Raw genomic sequence first — 19,913 nt, 5'->3', positions numbered from 1 at the left:
ACTCCCTCCACAGCTTAAGTGGAAGAACTGATTGATGAGTACAGCAAACTGTCTGGGAACAGAGTCTTGCCTTACCCCTAGCATATTGGTGGTACAAGCCTTGCTTGGATGTGGAAGCACTAAATTTTTTTTTGGTTGGTTGGTTTTTTGTTGAGAAAGGTCAGGATCTTCCCTAGAAAAAGAGATCTTTGAAGACTCTTATATAAAAGACTGGCCACAACAAGAGCTTTTCCAGCTATTTTTCACCTTAATTCTTTTAGGAAATGTTTAAACACAATATAAACATATTTATATTAGCATCATAACCTCAGGGTTCCCGTGATTAGAACAAACACCAACCCTCCCAACCAACCAAAAACACTCACAAAAAGTTATATATGTTCCTTTGTTAGGATTAAAGGGGAAAACGTTTATGCCTTAAGCAGAAAGATACCGATCAAAATTATCTCATTCTTACATTAACAACAAAAACTATGGGTATAACTAAAAGAGAATTACTGCATCCAGCTACTGCTTAGTTCTTGAGGACCACTATCTAACAGTCCTCAGAAACAATTAATTTTAGCAAATAAGACCAATGCCTCAGACAGCTAAATCAACAGAGAACTCACTGCTGTCAAAAAAGGGAGGTCCTGCTTCTTCCTTGCTCTCCCTGTAGCCTCTGCCCCACACTCTTGAAGCGTGGTCTCACCTTTGCATCAGCTCTGGTGCTTGCTGAGCTTTTCCATGGTGTGATTCCAGAAGAAGTGACCAAGAACCATTAAAGCTCTTTTGCTAGGGTAGTTTTTGTTGGGCTACTGAGCTACGCTGGTGCACAGGAAGTTTATATGAGCACTAGCCAGCATGAAGAAAGCAACAAGAGGAACAGAGGAACAGCTGTACCTCATTCTTTTCGCAGTAGTGACTTTTATATCAGCTCTGCCCCAGTTGTCAGTTAAGGACACTTTTCAACATCACCAGACTAACCAAAATAAAGCTATGTGAAGGTGCAGATTAATACTTTTTTTTTTTTTTGGGGGGGTGGTGGTGGTGGTGGTATAAAATTATCTATTAACTGAGAGCCTGCAGGTGAATGCTGTGACAAAAGATGGACAAGCTGATAGGCACCTATATTTGGAACAGATTAGTCCCTTCTGGGAAATTTTATTTAGGGGAAGGGCAGGAAAAGGACTGGAAGAAACTGCCTCAGGTGATAAAGGAGAGGAAGGGAGAAGGAAAAATAAAAACCCCACACAACCTTAAAACTCCTGACCTGGAGGGCAAGGGAGGATTCCAGAGGGAGCAACAATTCTCCTGCCCACAAATGGACCAAGCTATGCTCACAGATGCTCCGAGAGCCATAAGCCAGAGTCTGCAACCAAAGTTTCCCTCTCCCTCTCTCAATTAGTGCTTTACTTACCTCTGTGGCCCAAGGATCCAAAGACTTTTAAGATCCACCATGCAGCTTTTATAAAAATGTAGCAGCTGATCTTAAGATTACCATTCATTTAACAGAAAATTCAAAGCAGCTCTGTACAATTATGAGAGAGAAAAACTAGAATTATGAAGAGGCAGCTGTTCCCCTTTTCCAAAAAAAACCCCAACAAACCACAAAACCAAAAAACCCCAAAAAACCAAACCCAACACACACACAACTCTATGCACACACTTTCTGCATGTTATCTTAGGTCTAAAGTTTGAGACCCATTAAACAACTAACTAGGGAGCAAAGAATCCTCCCTGCCAAACTAGGATATTGTGCAGGTCTAATGTTAATAATAACATAGCATTTAAATGCGAAATTTGCCCATTTTTGAAGCACGAATAAAAAAAATTCCTTAGTCTTGTTTACATTTATATACTGGAAAATGCTGCACAGATGAATCCATGCTGCACTGACTTAAATACACTTAAATCAAAGATTTATGCTTTTCCCAATGATACTATCTATACAGGTTTTGAAGTTATACATTAATCAGTTAACAACTGAATGCTATTTTACTGCATTAGCATTAGAAGATACTTTTTATTTGATTCAATTTACCAAGCTATTTAGTAATCAGATTTTCAAAGAAACAGCCTAGAGAGAGGAAGGAAAGACAGAGAGACATTGTCTTAAAACATGGCAGCAAGATTCACCAGAACATATCTGCCAAACACCTACTTCAAATCTATATGCCCTTCGGACAGGTACATGTTACCAGCACTATACTACCTGCACAACAGTAAAGCTGCATATCAGAAACAAAAACTGAAACTTGCCCTCAGTCTTGTAGTTCATTATACTTAAAGACCTCCTTTTCTTTACTTAGAAGTTTTGCATACTACAATCTCTCAAACAATTTTAAAAAACAATATAGTGCCCCTCTTTGTCACACTCAGGCTATAAGATAGGACACTACCATTGTTCATAAGATAGTTGACAGGCTTTTAAAGAGGACACCTTTCACACTAATAGGCATGTGAGAAGCCAAGACACATTATTAGTAACTATCCCTCCCCCCTTTTTTATATTTTAAATTCTGAGCAATAATCTAAGACTCTCTAACCCTGCCTTACCTTCTCCTGTGAGTCCACTACTGAATCCAATAGAAATGCTTAGCTGACCGTGACAAAGAATAACAAGATACCTCCTTCAGCAATACAGTTGCATACACGAGAATAAGAAATTTAACTACTAGCAAGACTAAAGTGATCTTTATTCTACATATTGATAGGAAACTACAGTATTAAGGTACTTATGGAGATCAGCAGGAGTTTGTTGTTGGCATTTGTTATCCATAAACTCAAAAATTCTGTCCTAGAAAACTTTAAATGTACACTGGTAGTCTGAAAAAACACTAGCACTATACAGTGCTTCTTCAGAGTTATCTGGAGCACTGGCTACTTCGGAGGGGCAGCCGTTCCATTCTGCATAAAGCACTGTCATTCTTATATTAGTTCTCTTCTTGGAGTTTGCTTTGGACTTTTAGGATGCAAACAACCAGAGCAAAGTACATCAAAGGAAGTAAACAACTTTGGTTTCCTCATGGCATATGAAACCGCCTTCAGGATGTAGCCCCTGCTACAATGTATTGTATTCTTTCTATTCAGGTATTCTTTTTGTATGGTGCCAAAATATGCACTTTTAATTAAAAAAAAAAAAAAAAAAAAAGCAGGCAATTTAACCATTTTAGGAAAAGGAAAGGGTTGGCATACTAGGATACCACCTAAGGAAAAAAAAAAAAAAAACCACACAACCCCCCACCCCCCCAAACACACTACAATCCTTGTTTTGACTAGGGGAGCTACACAACATGAAGAACAATGGAAGTCCTCCTGACAGATCAGGAAAGTTCAATCCACGTTTCAACAGATGCAGGGTTTCCAATGAAATTACACTTCTAGCATTGAACAATCCGTGTTTGATGAAAACTGACTTGGCTAGCACATGCATATTGTTATAAAACACAACTCTGTGGCTAGTCCACTCTCATTAGGGTAACTAAAATAATCTTAAATGGTTTATACACTATTTAAAGTTGTAGTTCCATTAGGATCTGTTCTCACCTTTTTTTTTTTTAATAGCTGAAGAGGGAGAGAGAGGGAAAGAAAGTAATTTCTGAAACAGACTTCAAGACAGTTAACTAAAAACTATTTTTTATATCGTCTCACTGGCAAGCATCTGCACCGGGTTATGTATGTTGGCAGACAAAAGCCATTTTAGCCTGAAAACTATTATAGCATTAACCTTTCAAGAATGACATACCTCAGAAATAGCAAACCATTAGGTTAGTGGAAAATACATATGTTGAATGGCGAAGCCCCTCCTCCCCCAAAGAACATGTCTGTCTAAAGGCATGAGGAAAGAACTATTTAGAAATGCTTATCAAATACAACATGACATATCTTAGTTTTTGCTAGCATAGTTCTGTTGGCTTGGGGAGTGAAAAATGAATGCCCTTCTCACATGACATTGCTGTACCAGCAAAAGCTCTGTAGAAACAACTATGCTGACAGAAGATTTTGTTGGCTTAGCTTACATCATTCAGAGAAACATAACTGACAGCAGAAAAACTCCTCCTGTCTCTTAAGCCGTTTCTACTCTGGGAGCTCTAAGGCACATATATCCACACAGTTCTGTATCCATGTCCCCACACCAGCACCCGCCCCCAGCTTCAAGCCATTTCATCTTTCAAGCAATCCCCAACTCTTCCCTTTCAATCCTTATTTTGTTTATATTGCATGCTCACCCATCATCCTTTATCAGCTCCTTTTGCCATCTTGCATAATTTTTTTCCATAAAATTTTCACTCATTTTCAAATATATATTTAGAAAGCCTCGAACAATTCCATGAAACACAGTCTATAATACTACACAGCACAAAACTCTGCATCACTGTATAATACTGTTGTGTATTTAACACTGTTAGGTCATCGAGTCATTCAGATCAAGGACCCAAAACTGAAGCATCTACCTGTTTTAAACTATCAAATAGAAATAGTCAGTTGTCTTATTAAAAACAGCTCTTAAAAACTGAAGAAGAATCACTTGTAATTAGATCATTCCCTAAAGCTAGATTTCTAGCATTAAGGCCTTAAAATGGAATAGAAAGAATCACGATATGCTTTTCCGGTGTCTGTTGGAAATCAAATTATTTGTGGGGGAAAAAAAAAAAACAAACCACCAACCCTGATTGTCCATTTATGGTGTTATCAATGCTTACTAAATGTCATAGAGGTTTTACAGCACAATAAAGTATAGCCTGAGCTGTTTAAGGTTGCTTAAAAAAAAAAAAAAAAAAAAAAAAATTAAAAACTTGTTTTATGTTACCAAACTGTAAACTAACCAAAGGTATCTTCAGGAGTTTTTTCAGCTCAGTATTGATTAATATTAGCATATTAGAAACAAGACAGAAGTAAGAGTACATAAACGTTTTCAGTTCAGATGCAGTAAAAAAATCTTGCTACTCAAAACACTTAACAGAAAACATGTAACAAATAAAGTACATGCAGAAAACACATATCATCAAATAAAGTGCATGCCATATACATGTCCTCAGATGATACAGTAGCAAACTAAAACCTCAAAATAGTCAGATTGATTCCCCCCTGCCAGTTATTTTAAGTAAATAAACTGAAGCACTGCCTGTGACTATTTTCAGTGGATATCCTTCATATAGGAGCTTTCTTAAAAGATATACATTTTCATTTCATTTAGAAAACAGCCATCCAGAACTGCACACAGCAACTAACAATTTTTTATATGGAACTCAGGTTTTATTCTTAGAATATATAAGTTTATGTTTTTCCTTCAGTATTTCCATCAGTAACAAGAGGAAAAAAAGGGTCTCTAAAATAGGCACACAAATTTCAACAGCGGATGGTTGGAACAGACTCCCAGAGTTAGCATGTCAGATTAAAGATTCTGTTTAGGGCCCTAGATACTCAAGATTATGAAATGGACTTGGTTTTCTAAAAAGTTATAAAGCAAAAGCTTCAAATATAACAGGTACTTTCTTTCCCCCTTATAACAAGGATCACTAACTTAGTGAATTACTATACCACTATGGTCTCTCCCTGCATAAAGTAAAATACAGATAAAACACACCAAAGCAAACAACAACAGAACCGTGACAAAACTTTCCATGGAGCTCTATCAGTACTCTCACCTATGTATTGTTTCCATAGCTTCAAAAAATACTACATCACATCGACAATATACATACATACATCATCTGGTAGCTTAAAAATCTGCTTATTATAAGCATCACATAACCACAAATCAGAATTTTAAAACTGTCTATCTAACAACATTAATCCTTTAGCAGTGTATTTTTGCTCGGTTTTTAACAAAGCCATAGCAGTTCTGATGTCTGCTTTGATACCGCAGAAACCTGAAAAAAAATAAAATTTAAGTGACCATTGATCTTCATGGAATCAAGTGTCATGATTTTTAATAGCCACCCAAAGTTACTTGTTATCTCAACAAAAGGAAATTTGGTCCTCAATACAAAAAGAGTCTCATCAACATCCTGCATAGGAAAAAAAATTTTTTATGTAGCCTACTGTAAATACTCTTGCTATTTTCATTTGAAATCCATTTTTCAGTTCAAAACTTATCTTTAAGAATGCCGTTATTAAATGAGATGATATAAGAAAAAGTCTTTTTACAGTCAGTTTTTCAAGAAAGAGGAGATTTAGGGATGCTGATGATCTCTATTAATTGATTAGGCCTAAAATGGCTTTTGTGGAAAAAAAGAAAAACCACATGCAAACTACAATTTGTCTACAGACATTTTATTCTTCTCCTTTCAGACAGTGTTTAAATACCCTATTTGAGAGCTCACATACCTGCATCATATTGGCATTTTGCTTCATTATGCAGTTACTGAAGACGTGCTTTCCATAATATCTCATACAAGGCTCTGCGCGCGCCTTTAGAGAGCGTACTGCACAGACATGCTTAGCTGATCCCTCGGCATCCGTGGGTCCGCACTGAAGCGGTCTGTTGAGGCACTTGCTGAAGCCTCTGAGACAATAGAAAATCAACAGCTGGGCACCGTGCTGTCAGTGACACCCAGCCAGTCACCACACACAGCCACCAAAATGCGCAGAGCCTATACTGAGCTCTTCATTAGCAATTCACAAGCAACTGATGCAAAAGCCTTCTGAAGCTGTGAATGTGCTATAAAATGGCTGTACAGATTTTAATCACTTTCGCCATTAACAGACTACTCTCAAAATGAAAGTTTATACCACACTACAAAAAATTTTGATGTGACACAGAAATAGGACAAAAATGTTCATACTGTAAAGATACTGATTTCCTTTCTAAACAATTTTATTTCTTCAGTTTGGTATTGTGAACGCAACTTAAAAACCCATCAGTAAGTTATTTCACAGTGTCAGCAGATCAACGCAGTTGCCATCGGCAGTATGAATGCCATGACAATTTTCTGGACTGGCACATAACTGCTATCAGAACCCAAATAAGGAAGAAAAACATTTTCTGAACAGAGGGGTAGAAAAAAAAGCCAGTTAGGATATCCTAATTATCATACTTCCAAAATCAGTATCAAGACCAGGGGTCTATAATTTTCTTGCTTGTGAGAAACTGCTATCCCTACCCCATCTGTAGCATTAGCACAGTGCTCAGTCGTACTACTGCAGAATGATAATCCCCCTTCTATACTTCTCTAGCAACCACTCTGAAGAATCCTGCATACCAAGTAAGGGTGGAAGGCAAATGGAGCAGTATTTTTAATTTGGGGGCTCCAGAGAGGGGAGGTGTGATCTTGGGACGCTATAGTTCTTGATCAACAGGAGATCAGGACCCTATATTTTTAAGTAACAAGGTTAAAAAAAAAAAGTAATAAAAAAATATATATACATGTGTGTGTGTGTATATATACATATATACACACACACACACTTCTATAATATAACACGCATAGGAAATAATAAATGACAAAAAAACAACCACAGGAAGTTTTAGACCTGCAGCATCAGTCTCAGTACCAAAATACCTTTTTATAAATATAAACAAAATACATCTAAAAATATTTTTCGGTATTGAGACAGCTACAGTCTGTGAAAAGTCTAAATCTTTCTATGCTTGTTATTCCCCTCTTCTGCTACCTCTGTGCTCCACCTTTAAAGCCTCCACTCTTACTGGCTGCAAATGGCAGTGGCACACACTCCATACATCTCGGCTGTCATCCCTGACCAGCAAGATCATATGGGGGGAAAAAAAAAAAGTAATCCTTTTTCCTTTAGCTGAAATTGGCAGCTCCTGGAATACCTGTTTTTTTCTTGTGCATGGCAGGTTCAATGTAACTGCTGGCTATCCCTCTTCTCTACTTGACAGTTACTTCCTTACATTAGTACACGAGCCAGCTATATTTCTACCCCAGGCTATGGCTTCAGGTATGCAGACAACAGATAATGCTGCACCACCTCACACGTGTTGCCTCATTAACACGCCCAATTAGCTCCCAACAGACAAGTCCGTAACAACTCGAAGAAAATACATACAAAAGGCATAGTTCTTGGAGGCCCATGATATTTTCACAAAGGTTTCACCTCTTCTCTTTCATCTAGTCTGCCATGGGAGCATTATTCGTCATGGTAAAGACTTCTTTGGCAGGATGTTAGAGCAGAAAATTCTGGTTTGGGTGGTTTGGTTTGGGGTTTTTTTTGTTTTGGTTTGGTTTTTTATTTTTTTATCATATAATGAATTCTATATAGGTGAACACCTATGTGCAGAAGCCATTCATTGCAGGGTCTGTACTCTGAATGCTGCCAAAGAGAATAGTTTTTAATTTTTGGACACATTATACAGATTACATTAATGTCAACATAATCTTTTAAGTAGTCTCCTTACATGACACTAGGAAAACATGTCGGTGTGCATGTGTGTATCTAACTACTGCAATAGTCAGATTTGGTATTCACATACATCACAGCAGAGAACCTAGGAATACTTTTTTCATCAGTAAGATCAGCAACAAGGTGCAGCTAACCCCAAACAGGAAATAAAGCAGTACCCAAGGGAAAACGAGAACTGGGCAATGAACTACTGTTATACTCTACACTGCACCTTAGAATATTTGTGTTAGTTTTCCTAAAACTCACAGACCCACACATTAGAAAGAGTCGTGAACGTATCAAATACAGAAGCTAATAAAAGCCAAAGAGGTAACTCCTATCCTGAAGACTGTCATCCCACAGGAGGATATAGACTGGTCTGGATTTACTTTCTCAAAAGCAAATCAAAACCTTTTTTCACCCTACACAAATCTATTGGTCTGCTCTAACTGATGGATTAAAAACGGGAATACCAGTCATTATGTTCACCCACCTCCCCACCCCCCTGCCACCATAACTAGAAGCTTATCCTTCAGCAGAAGCTTTAAAAAAAAAAAAAAAAAAAAGTCTCTTTGAATTCCATAAGGCACTTGCACATAATCCCCACCTTCTAGATGTCCAGATTCTATTAGATAACATTCCTCCTTTCCAGGAGTTCAGTTTCTCATTATTTCCAGTAGAAGAGAATCTCTAATACCTTCCCCTCCTGGAAAAGGTTAGACCACGTATCTAATCAGAGAGCATAGGAGAATGCTATAAGAAAAAAAAAAATTGGAAAAAGGGGAAGTTCCAAGCCAAGAACAAAGCAGGCTGGTATATACTATTACTCCCTACACGCACTAGTGCTACAGGCTCCTCTTGTGACTTCAGATGTGTGTCAGAACTATGGAATAAACTTCATCTTAACACTTCTGAGTTTCTGTTTCTGCAAAGGGGCTGTATAAATTGTAATCTTGTTGAGAACAATTGACAATTAAAAACAGACTCTTAAAAAAAAGTCAACCAACCAACCCACAAATAAGATGTGCTGTGTATCCATGGCTGTAGCAAGAGTGGATCTGAATCCCTCTACTAAAGTTTGTACAATCTGTTGTACTTCAACTCTACTTTCCTTCCCATCAGGTTGTTTTCTTCCTTTCAGTTGCTGCTGTTCCATATAGACTGGTGCAGGAAGGTGTGGGTTTTAGTGGTGGATTTCATTAAAGTGGGAAATGGGAAAAGACTGCTGAAGTGAGGGGAAAGAAAAAAAACCAGAGGCAATCTATGGTGGAAGATCCCAAAATGCAGGTCTAGTTATTATAATTACTATTAGATTCATCTTTCAATTCCTTCACAGGGATACTTTAAGTAAACTAATTATCACAATTCCAAAATGAAGTTTATCTATAAACCTAAAGGAAATAGAGCAGCTTTTCTCAGTTACATGAGAAAGGGAGACACTTAACAGTGTAAGAAATGTTTGGCCTATCTACATGAACTTAACATGAATGCCTATTCTGTATTTACTTCATATAATCTCCCTATAAAAACCTCTCACTTCCAATAAAGCACAAACCCTCAAGCACTGCAATTTCATTCCTTTGCGCCATAAGCACAGTTTAAACAGTACAGTGATGAAGCTAAAATAAACATCCTTCTCTGGTGGTTTTATTTTTGTTCCAAGAAGTGAAATATATCCTCATTCTTACTAGTATAAATGAAACAATCCTACTGCTGCTTAGAAACTAGTCACCAATTGGCTATGGTTACTAGATAATGCCAAAGTGTTGTCCAGGTCTAAGTACAGCAGACTTTAAGCTGAAGCCCTAAATTTAAACAATCCCAAAACATTGACTGTGCAAAGCAAGTCTTAAAGACTAAATGCAATTAAGTTTCAAATGCCTCCTGGACAATGAATACCAGATGAGCAAGTGTCTGTCTGATGGGTCCATTTGTAGGGCTGCTTGCTGATGAAAGACTAACTTGTTACTTAGAAAGTCTAGAGTAACAGTATAAAAACAAGCTGAAGAAATACTTCTAGCATTCATAGAATTGAGGACTACAAATCTCTTTACAAGTACCCACTATAACAATCAACTAGAAAAATATCAAATATATCTCTGGGTATAAGTAAGCTTCCGGTGCTATGTGGAGTACAGAAATTCTAAATAATTAAATAAACTAACATGCACGTGACAGTGAATGTTAACATTCAGTTAACTAACAGTCACAGACTTTTCAAAGGAAAAAAACCCCAACCAACCAAACTGGGCATCTCTCAAAGTAAAGAGAAGGTATTACTAAGAAAGTGGAAGGGATGTTTTGGGGACCAGGTAAAGCAGCTGCTGAATGGTATATTCTGTCCAATTCTTCCCCGCTTGAACCAGGCAACTCTAATCTCTTGTTTATTTCAAGGAGTGAGGAAGACTTAGCAGAAAGAAAATTCTAGTAGAAGATGATCCTACATTTATTGAGGTAGTCATTCACTTCATTAATTATGGTCCTTAAAGTCACGCTTAGTGAAGCAAAAAATCCCCCAAAAAACAAACCCCAAAATCTTTTTCTTTTCCTCTAGAAAGCATATTAGAACATATTTTAGAAGGCCGTATTTCTCATTTTCTGAGAGCTAGATAATTGTGTTACACGAGAAAGGGAAAAGAAAGACTACCAGTAGAAGCTTTAGCCTATCTCCATAATCTGAAATAAGAACCACTCAGATTACATTCAACCACAGACTGATTTTTGAGATCTAGACAAAATATTGCTGCTTAGTAAACTAAAAGTATGGCTTCTGCAGTTTAATCAAACAACTGAGCAATGTCTCATGCTAAACAATGGAGTGAATATACCACAAAGCCAGACTAAAGATCAATTACTTAGTTTTGTCAGATACATGTTTTATCACTGTAATCTCCGTCTTTCTACTCCCAGCTGTTCCGATTACTGAACATTCTCATTCCCTGTTACTTGTAAAAAACGGGCCTATAACCCTTTCAAGACCTTCGTATTTTCTCCACAACCAACCTAACCTATTTCATTGTTAATAAAAGAAAAAAAATTAAAGGAATTGTAAATTTAGTCTCAAGATGATAAATGCATGCAAACCTAATGAACACGCTATGTCTAGTTTTGCATTCATATGTTGATATTAACTTTTTCCTGAACTGTAGTTTAAATTCAGACTGTTCTAGACATTCTGCTTTTAAACAGTCTCATCCAAATGCCAGACATCAGCTAAGCAGAAAATTAAGCTACTCACTTGCAGCTTGGAGTTTAAGGTCATCCTAACTGCCTGAAAGCAAAAACTGTAATATCCTCTCAGCCACATGAGGTTCATTGTGTTTTGGGTTTTTTTAATGAAAAAGCAACAGTCTGAGCAAAAAATAACATCTCCGATACATTTCCTCTGGGCTTCCCCATAAGTGACCCAGTAAGTGGACTGACATAGTGGGCCAGGCATATGAAGGTCCCAGATGCTGAACAGGAGTTTTTTAAAATCACAGTATCTGCTTGAAGTACCAACACTCAAAACAAACTTGTGTTGTCTCACTGGACATATTTTTCCATTTTTCTCCCAATTTTTTTTCATAACAAAACCTGGTCTCCATAAGGTATGTGATATGCAAATAATCATTCTTTAGAATGTACTGATTTTGAAACCATGCTGTCCAGAACCCATGAGCAATTCCTACAGAGCTATCACACTATGCAGGGGAGGGGAATGTTGAGGGGGTGCAAAATCAACCTTTTTTTTTTTTTTCGTAAAGACACTACCAAGCAACCAATAAAGCTAAGTTTTTGTCTATTCTAGCAAAAAACCACAATGAGCAGTAGTTCTGTGAACACAGAAATGAGAATAAAGAACTGTAAGAAACTGTTTATGCTAAAGCAGAGTTATTTTCTGCAAAGGGACAGCTGAAATAGAAGTTCCCAAATAATAACGCCTACCCCCAAACTAACAAAAACCCAAACAATAAACCTTCTCTCATGTTTGTAAAATTCCATCTTTGGGTAGCACAACAAATTGTGTTATCATCCCAAAAAATTCTAAACAACTATGAACAGGGCTTCAGTGCCAGGTGCCTAAAAGCAAGAAAAGACGGGAAAGGGGGAGGCTTCAGCTAGAATCATGATGAGCAATACAGTTGTAATCCCACATTTCTCACTTACTTCAGTTGTTCCTTGTTGCTAGTTATCAGGTGCCTAGATTAAATGTCCTTAAGATCACTATAAGCCCAAAACAGACAGTTCTTGAAAATAACAATATTAGTCCAGCCTTCTGGAAAGCCTGTGATTTGTCAGAAGTCCTTCTGTTCTGTGTTTTCTCTCTCTGTAGTTCCATATACTCTGAAAACATCGCAAACTTGAAAGCATGCTGGCAGCCATTACTACATGTCATGAAGCAGGCACAAAGAAAACCCCTAAGAAATCACAAAACTTATCATCTCATGAATTCCAAACCTCAAGTACTTCAGAGGCAAAAGACTAAGGAATGCATTAGTTTAAACCAAGGGAGTCATAAGAGTCTGGACAACTAAGTATTTTTCTAGAGTGAAGTTTGACTACAGCTTGCTCATTTAGCAGAAGTCCTTATTACTCTCCAGAACTCAGAATCCAAAAATCAACAGGTCAAATAAGACAAGAGTGACAAGTTTCCTCAGAGCAGGTATGTGTTACCTCCTACACATACAGAAAGGAATGAGAGTAACTGTAGGGTTGAACCAAACAAATGATAATGCAACACAGAAGGAGGACCTGAACCACATATAAAAGAGGGACTAAGGAAAGGGTTGCAGCTTTTCTCTTTCTTCATGACAACGGAGAGGATTGGGGAAGTTGGATATTTTTAATGTTGTTTTTCAATTTATTTTTCTCTCTCGAAATATTAAAATCCAGACTATCAGCTTTACTCCTCGATTTTGTTCTAAAAGTAAATGGTGTTGGTATGTCTTGTGAGATAAATACATTCAACCTAAAACATTGAGAGCTGAAGTTGTGAGAGGCTTCTGTTAGCTGCGGCATTAGCAGTTTCAAGGATTTTGTTAACATGACCCCTACGTCCGCCCCAGATTTGGCTAATGTCAACTTCATAAGCAGAAAGAAAGATCTTTTTAAATCCCAGACTGTTTAAGGTTAAACAAGACCTTACTTCTCATGTAAAAGTCAACCGGGGGAGGGAGAAAGAAGGGAAGAGAGAGATGGTTAGGAGATACAGCGAGGGGCCCTGAGAACACCAGGAGTAAACATGGGATTTTTACTTTCTTGCATATCTGTACAGTCAAGCATCTCTAGTCAAGTAATACAATGGCATTATCAGACTCTAAAGGGACTTTAAGGAAAATCAGCATCATATTTAATATCTATGACTAGTTAAAAAAAAAAAAACAAACAACAAAAGCCCAAAAACCCACAGCCCCCCCCCCCCCAACCCCACAATTTTCAATTAATGCCACAAAAAAGGAGATTATTATTTTTTAAACAACTAGGGCTGGGACCTGGAGTTGCCACTTGAAATGCATCCTGCAATAATAATACAGATTGTAAAGTGGGCTTTGCTAGATAAACAAAAGCTTTTTCATAGATGCAACACTAATTTTCAGAATGTTGCTAGGGCAACAGCAGACTGTAACAAGAATATCTGAATAATGAGCAGGTGGCAATATATGAAGACCTTAGTCTACTGACTGAATTATTCATATGTACTCCTGAATAGCGAAATTTATAAAAGCAATAGCCTTATTCCATCACCACAAATGGAAATACTATATACCTTGTCTAGAATATTTATTAGAGTTCTAAACATGCATCTCTCTATTGTTTTAACGTGATATGTAAGGCAAGATCACTAGTCTGAACAAAAAAGGCTCATGGCTCTAGCGTACAGAGACATAAGCAGTTATTTTGCATAAAATACTGTTACACAATCTAAAAGAATAGTTTTTCTAAGCCAAAGCTAAATCTAATTTTCTGTCTAAGATTTTTCTTGTACTGATTCAACAATAATTCCAGAGGGACAGGAACAAATCTTGGCAATTATGAAGTAAGGACTAGACTAACTGAGAAGAACTGGACACACTTTATCCATCACGCACATCCATAGCAGGGACTTTGCCACATACAAAATGCTATGGGGCAAAGCCTTATGGACAGTCTGGAGACAGTGTATTATTGCAGTCGAAAAGCAATGGCAGCAAGACTTGGCAAGATTTTTGTTAACTGAAAACTTTCAACTCTGAAAAGTCAACACACTACTAAAACTTCAGAACTAACATAAAAACCTTCATTCGGCTTTCCAACAAAGTCTCTGACTAGCTGGTCAGCTATGATTTGAGTATCTGGACAAGGCCAGCTGTAACATTCTTCTTCTGCTGAATATGACAGAAAATAACTATTTTAACTTATTCTAGGAAAGAACTGTTCCTCCCTGAGAAGCTGTAGTAAGATATGAAAAAAAAAAAACCCAACACCAACCAACAAACTATGCTCCGTCTTTTGGGGCTTTTTGTCACAGATCTCAGATCTCAGTTTTAAACACTAACAAAACAGTAAAATTTGTAGTCACTTTAAGCAAAGTTCCCAATTTCTGGAGATTAACATAGTCTGTGTATTAAGATATAAATTCACATGCCACAAGATGACTGTACAATAATGTTTGTAACTACAAAGCTGTTTTACAAAGCCGACATTATCAAAAAGAAGTTGCCAAACCACAGTAAAAGGTAGATGATCTAATTATTTGATATTGTTTTGATAAATACTCTTCAATTCTCCATGGAGTGCCTCACTACAAGAAAGGCATTGAGGTGCTGGGGCATGTCCAAAGAAGGGCAACAAAGCTGGTGAAGGGTCTACAGAGCAAGTCTTATGAGGAGCGGCTGAGGGACCTGGGGTTGTTTAGCCTGGAGAAAAGGAGGCTGAGGGGAGACCTTATCGCTCTCCACAGCTACCTGAAAGGAGGTTGTAGCGAGGTGGGTGTCAGGCTCTTCTCCCAAGTAACAAGCAACAGGACAAGATGAAATGGCCTCAAGTTGTGCCAGGGAAAGTTTAGATTAGATATTAGGAAAAATTTCTTCACTGAAAGGGTTGTCAAGCATTGGAACAGGCTGCCCAGGGAAGTGGTTGAGTCGCCATCCCTGGAGGTATTTAAAACACATGTAGATGTGGCACTTAGGGACATGGTTTAGTGGTGGACTTGGCAGTGTTGATTGTTGGACTCAATCTTGAAGGTCCTATCCAACCTAAGTGATTCTATGATTTACTAAGTGCAATTGTTTCAGTTTAGCTGATTTTCAATTAACGTGCATTAATTTCAGGACAAGCCCTGGAACAAATTACACATTAAATTGTCTTACCATGTGTGACAGCTGTACAGATCTGAATACCCCACAGACAGCTAGAACTAGTTTTTAAACTGAAGTTCATCCAGTGAAATCTCACAGTGATAAGTTGACATCTAGTCAAGTTTTACCTACCAGCAAAGCCTTCCATGTCAGCAAAGCTTCTTGAATTAGGTTATAGCTAAACCAGTCTTCTGTGGAATCCACAATTCAAGCAGAATGTTCAGTGGAGACAGTCTAACTTGCAGAAGATTAAAGTATCCGATTCTTACAGCTAGTCTTCCTGCATTGTTTATAAATAAGCTACTGTCATCTCCAGCAGCTTCAGTCTAAATAGGTTTAAGATCCAGTGCCGAGCAGTTCCCTGCATTGCAGTTGAATCTTGTTAATTCCTTTGTTCAACTTTCTGGTCAGAGGAAGGTCAGAAGACAATTGCCTCACTAATATGATGGCCTCACCGAACAGCTATTTAAGCATGATTTTATATCTGTAAACTGAAAATCCTGGTAACAAAGGAAAGTAGAGTAAAATCAGCATCTCACTACTTCCTAATGAACACTTCTGAAAGTACGTCATCAGAAGAACAGCAGCTTAATTGTCTGGACCCAAGCACAAGGGAGATAAAGAGCTGATTCTTCCTTTCCCCAACTGAAAAAACATGGAGCATCATTTTCTGCCACCTTGGTACTCATACCTTTCAACAATATTTCATCTTCTTAAGATGTAGAGGGTTCAGTCAAGGAAGCAATGCTAACATTTACACTAAGTACCAATTTTTTTGTGATGGCATATCCTCCTCTTTCATCATATAATAACCGAAACAAGAGGGCTACGCATTAAAAAAAAAACAAAAAACCCACAACTTACCAGGATCAAACACTGTATCTCTCTTTAGAGGAGAGGGAGGAAGGAAAAGTAAACTTAATGAAGATTTGGTTTATAGCATGATGGATTTTTTTTTTTCATTTAAAAAAGGTATGAACATAGGATAAATACTGCCACCAGCAAGTTTATATTCTGAAGGATCCCTGTAACTCTTACATCTTGAAGTTTAGATGAGAAACTAATACGGTGCATTAGAACTTGGTGAATTTATTTGAAAAGTTTCTGGAAAAAAAGTTTAGAGACAAGTAGAAATACATGAGAGAAATTAAAAGTAAGCACCATTGTTTTCTTCAAAAATACCTCAAAGACTGCATGACCAAGCCATTGCAAATTTGACAGGAGAAGAAAACCCACCCTCAAAATGCAAATACTGAATGCACCTCTCCCAAGCTGCACACACGCATACCCACCCAAGTTTGGGGGCAGAAAGGTTTTGAAAGCTTAAGAGAACAGGAAAGAAAATCTTGCTGGAAATGAGATTTTTCATATTTTGAGGGAGTTTGTTTACAACTTGTATTATGCTTTGCCTAACATAGGAAGTGTGACCAGACCAAAAAATCAGTCCTACAGTCATTCTCTGTGATACCAAATGTGGGATAAGGAACGGAGATGGTTTAAAGAGACAGCAAACTTTAGAATCATAGAATCATTTAGGTTGGAAAAGACCTTCAAGATCATCGAGTCCAACCATCAACGATGCCCACCAAACCATGTTCTGAAGTGCCTTGTCTACGTGCTTTTTCAATACCTCCAGGAATGGTGACACAACCACTTCCCTGGGCAGCCTATTCCAATGTCTGACAACCCTTACAGAATCATAGAATCATTTAGGTTGGAAAAGACCTTCAAGATCGCTGACTTTAACACTGCTCAACCACTGAATAGTCAATCCTTAAGAATCTCTGTCATATAGTCAGAATATTCAAGCAAAGGATTATTAATAATTAATAGAATAGGTATTAATAATTATTATAAGCCTGCATTTCTCTGACCAAAAGGCTTTACTTTATAGGCTATCCAAGACAGGGACTTCGATATAGCCTCAGACTACAACAACCCAGGGATTGAGGATAATCAGGCTGTCCTTGATGTATCATTTTCTTATACAGATATACAATATACAGTTACAATAATATATATGAAAAGATATTGACGAATTTTATGTAGTATTTAACAATGTTATCTGTGTAGATTACTTAAGGAATCTTCTCTAAAACACATGTGGAACTTGCCCTCACTACAGATTCCCTAAGGCAGAGGGAGAAGGGGCTGGGAAGGGAGGAGAGCCCTTTAAAAGAATTAACCACAAATTTAGCTGGATGAATAAATGCAGAGGAAGCAAGAAACCAAACACACACACACACACACACACACACACACAAAAGCCTCCCCAAACCAGGCTGACCAACCAAAAGGTAAGCCTTGGAAGTCAGAAACACAAGTTACCCGTCTGAGTCAGAACTTGCTAACAAAAAATTCATCATCCATACAAATAGAAAAAGAACAAGAACACAAGAAAATCACTACAGCACATGTGAAATTGAATTTGAAAGAGTACATTCAAAAGAAGAACAAGATTCACAATGTAAATGCTGAAAACAGCATACCCACTAACTACAGAAAATTAGAACTATCTCATCAGATCAGAAGTCCCAAAGCAGAGATTTTTTTTGCAACAGTACAAAATACATGATGGTTTAATTTGATGTTAGAATGACAAGCACAGAACCAAACATATGGAAAAAAAACAACCGTATGCCTGGCTTTTGAACAAATTTTAGAGGAAAAAAAATGAATAAAAGGCACCAAAGTCAATGGAAAATTAGCTGACAGGAAAACATGTGTAACAGAGATTACACCAAACAGCTCTATTTAATAAAATAATATTTCTTAGGAAAAACAAATGGAGTAGGCCTAATCTATCTGAATTGTATGTGGTATTATACAGGAAATGGATAAAGTAGAGACAATGGAGACTAACAAATTATTTTAGTAATTAGAAGGCTTACTAACAAAAGGTATTATAACAAGGAGTAGATTAAAAGAGGGGACAAATGAGTAAAGCAGTGAGGGGAAAACGGGCAAGGGGTTAGCAATGGAGATTTGTTTCATTTCAGTCCTACTATGTGAGATGTAATGCTAAAATCTTTGGATCACAGCTGTGGGAAGTACCACCAGCAGGGGCAAAGAGATGATCTTAAGGATACTGGTAACAGTACTGACTGTTACCAATGATGGAAATTCTTAAACCAATTAGTCATCCAACAGAACCAAGATGGAAGGGAAATAGTTAACCAATCCTAAGATGAGTATTGATTCTGTGACTAAGCTCACAATGCAATGTAGCCTTGAAAAAGGTAAATGCAGTAAGATGTACCTACCATTCAAGTTATTCTCAGAAAAGCTAGAGGCATACAAGCCATTCTAATAGAGCCCTGGTGAGACCTTATATGGAAGATGGTATTTGCACTGGTAAAAACTTGTATGGAAAACATAATTTCACTCTAAAAACAAGGTAGCTGAAGGCGAGATTGAAAAAGCCCATCTAGCTTAATCAAAATACAGACTGAACAGGACAGTTCTTTATTAGATGGCACATATGGCTGTAGTAAATAACAGGTGGGTATAAGAGCTACTTAAGCAAGAGGAAAATGTTGCCACAAAACCACGTGCCTCTAAGTTTGCCACAGTCAGCCAGGCTGGAGACCAGGAGACATCACAGAACCAGATTTTACAACTGCTATTCAGCAAGAAAGAAGACAGCTAGAAATTTAATTAAGATAAAGTTTGACACAGTTATGAAAGGATTATTTCCTGTAAGAAGAAGGGACTGGACTAAATGACCCACAGAGTCTCTCCCTGCAGTCTACAGGCACATTCATGCAGTGTACAGTGCATTAAGTTGCATACTTGTCCACGAACATTCCATTATGTTACAGATAATTACTGCTATTTAATACCAGAGTACCTGGATGGCCTAGGTTCAGTGGGAACCAACTGAAAATCTTTTGTTCATCCAACTTTACTTTCAATTAGCCTGGTAAGAAGCCTTCTTAGGATTAGCAAGAATTTTTCCTTAAAATTAAAAGAAACCAGAGAAAGTCTACTTACTTGTACTTTATTTCTAAAAATTTCAAAGAACAGTTTATATCAATTTTATGTCCTCCAACATTTTCTACAGAAATCTATCTCATAACATCAAACACGTGAGAGAATCCATCCTCCTTATAGTAGTCACGCCTACATTTAACCTATATGTAGTACATTGGCATTCTGAATTCAAACATAGTTTAAAAGTTCTAGAATCACTCCCATTATAACCTTGTAACTGCAGCATATGCACATGTGAATAAAATATGAATGTAGAAAACAACTACTGATACT

At 37.4% G+C, this 19,913-nt stretch overlaps 1 protein-coding gene across 23 annotated transcripts in view; it reads right to left on the bottom strand.

Annotated features, from left to right (window-relative positions):
* R3HDM1 (R3H domain containing 1) overlaps positions 1 to 19,913 on the bottom strand; it is a 92,840-nt gene that overhangs the window by 65,482 nt on the left and 7,445 nt on the right. Inside the window, exon 1 of one of the 23 annotated variants that reach the window (XM_041124415.1) lies at positions 19,498 to 19,604. The exons of 20 other annotated variants lie outside the window; for them this stretch is intronic. The gene's annotated coding sequence lies outside the window, so the exon portion shown is untranslated. Of the gene's footprint in view, positions 1 to 1,399; positions 1,417 to 6,312; positions 6,331 to 19,497; positions 19,605 to 19,913 lie in introns of those variants that run through there. 2 more of the 23 variants (XM_030019299.2, XM_030019298.2) reach the window with 2 other exon arrangements.

The sequence above is a fragment of the Aquila chrysaetos genome, chromosome 6 (genome assembly GCF_900496995.4).
Source record: "Aquila chrysaetos chrysaetos chromosome 6, bAquChr1.4, whole genome shotgun sequence".
NCBI lineage: Eukaryota > Metazoa > Chordata > Aves > Accipitriformes > Accipitridae > Aquila > Aquila chrysaetos.
This window is presented reverse-complemented; position numbering and strand designations above follow the sequence as displayed.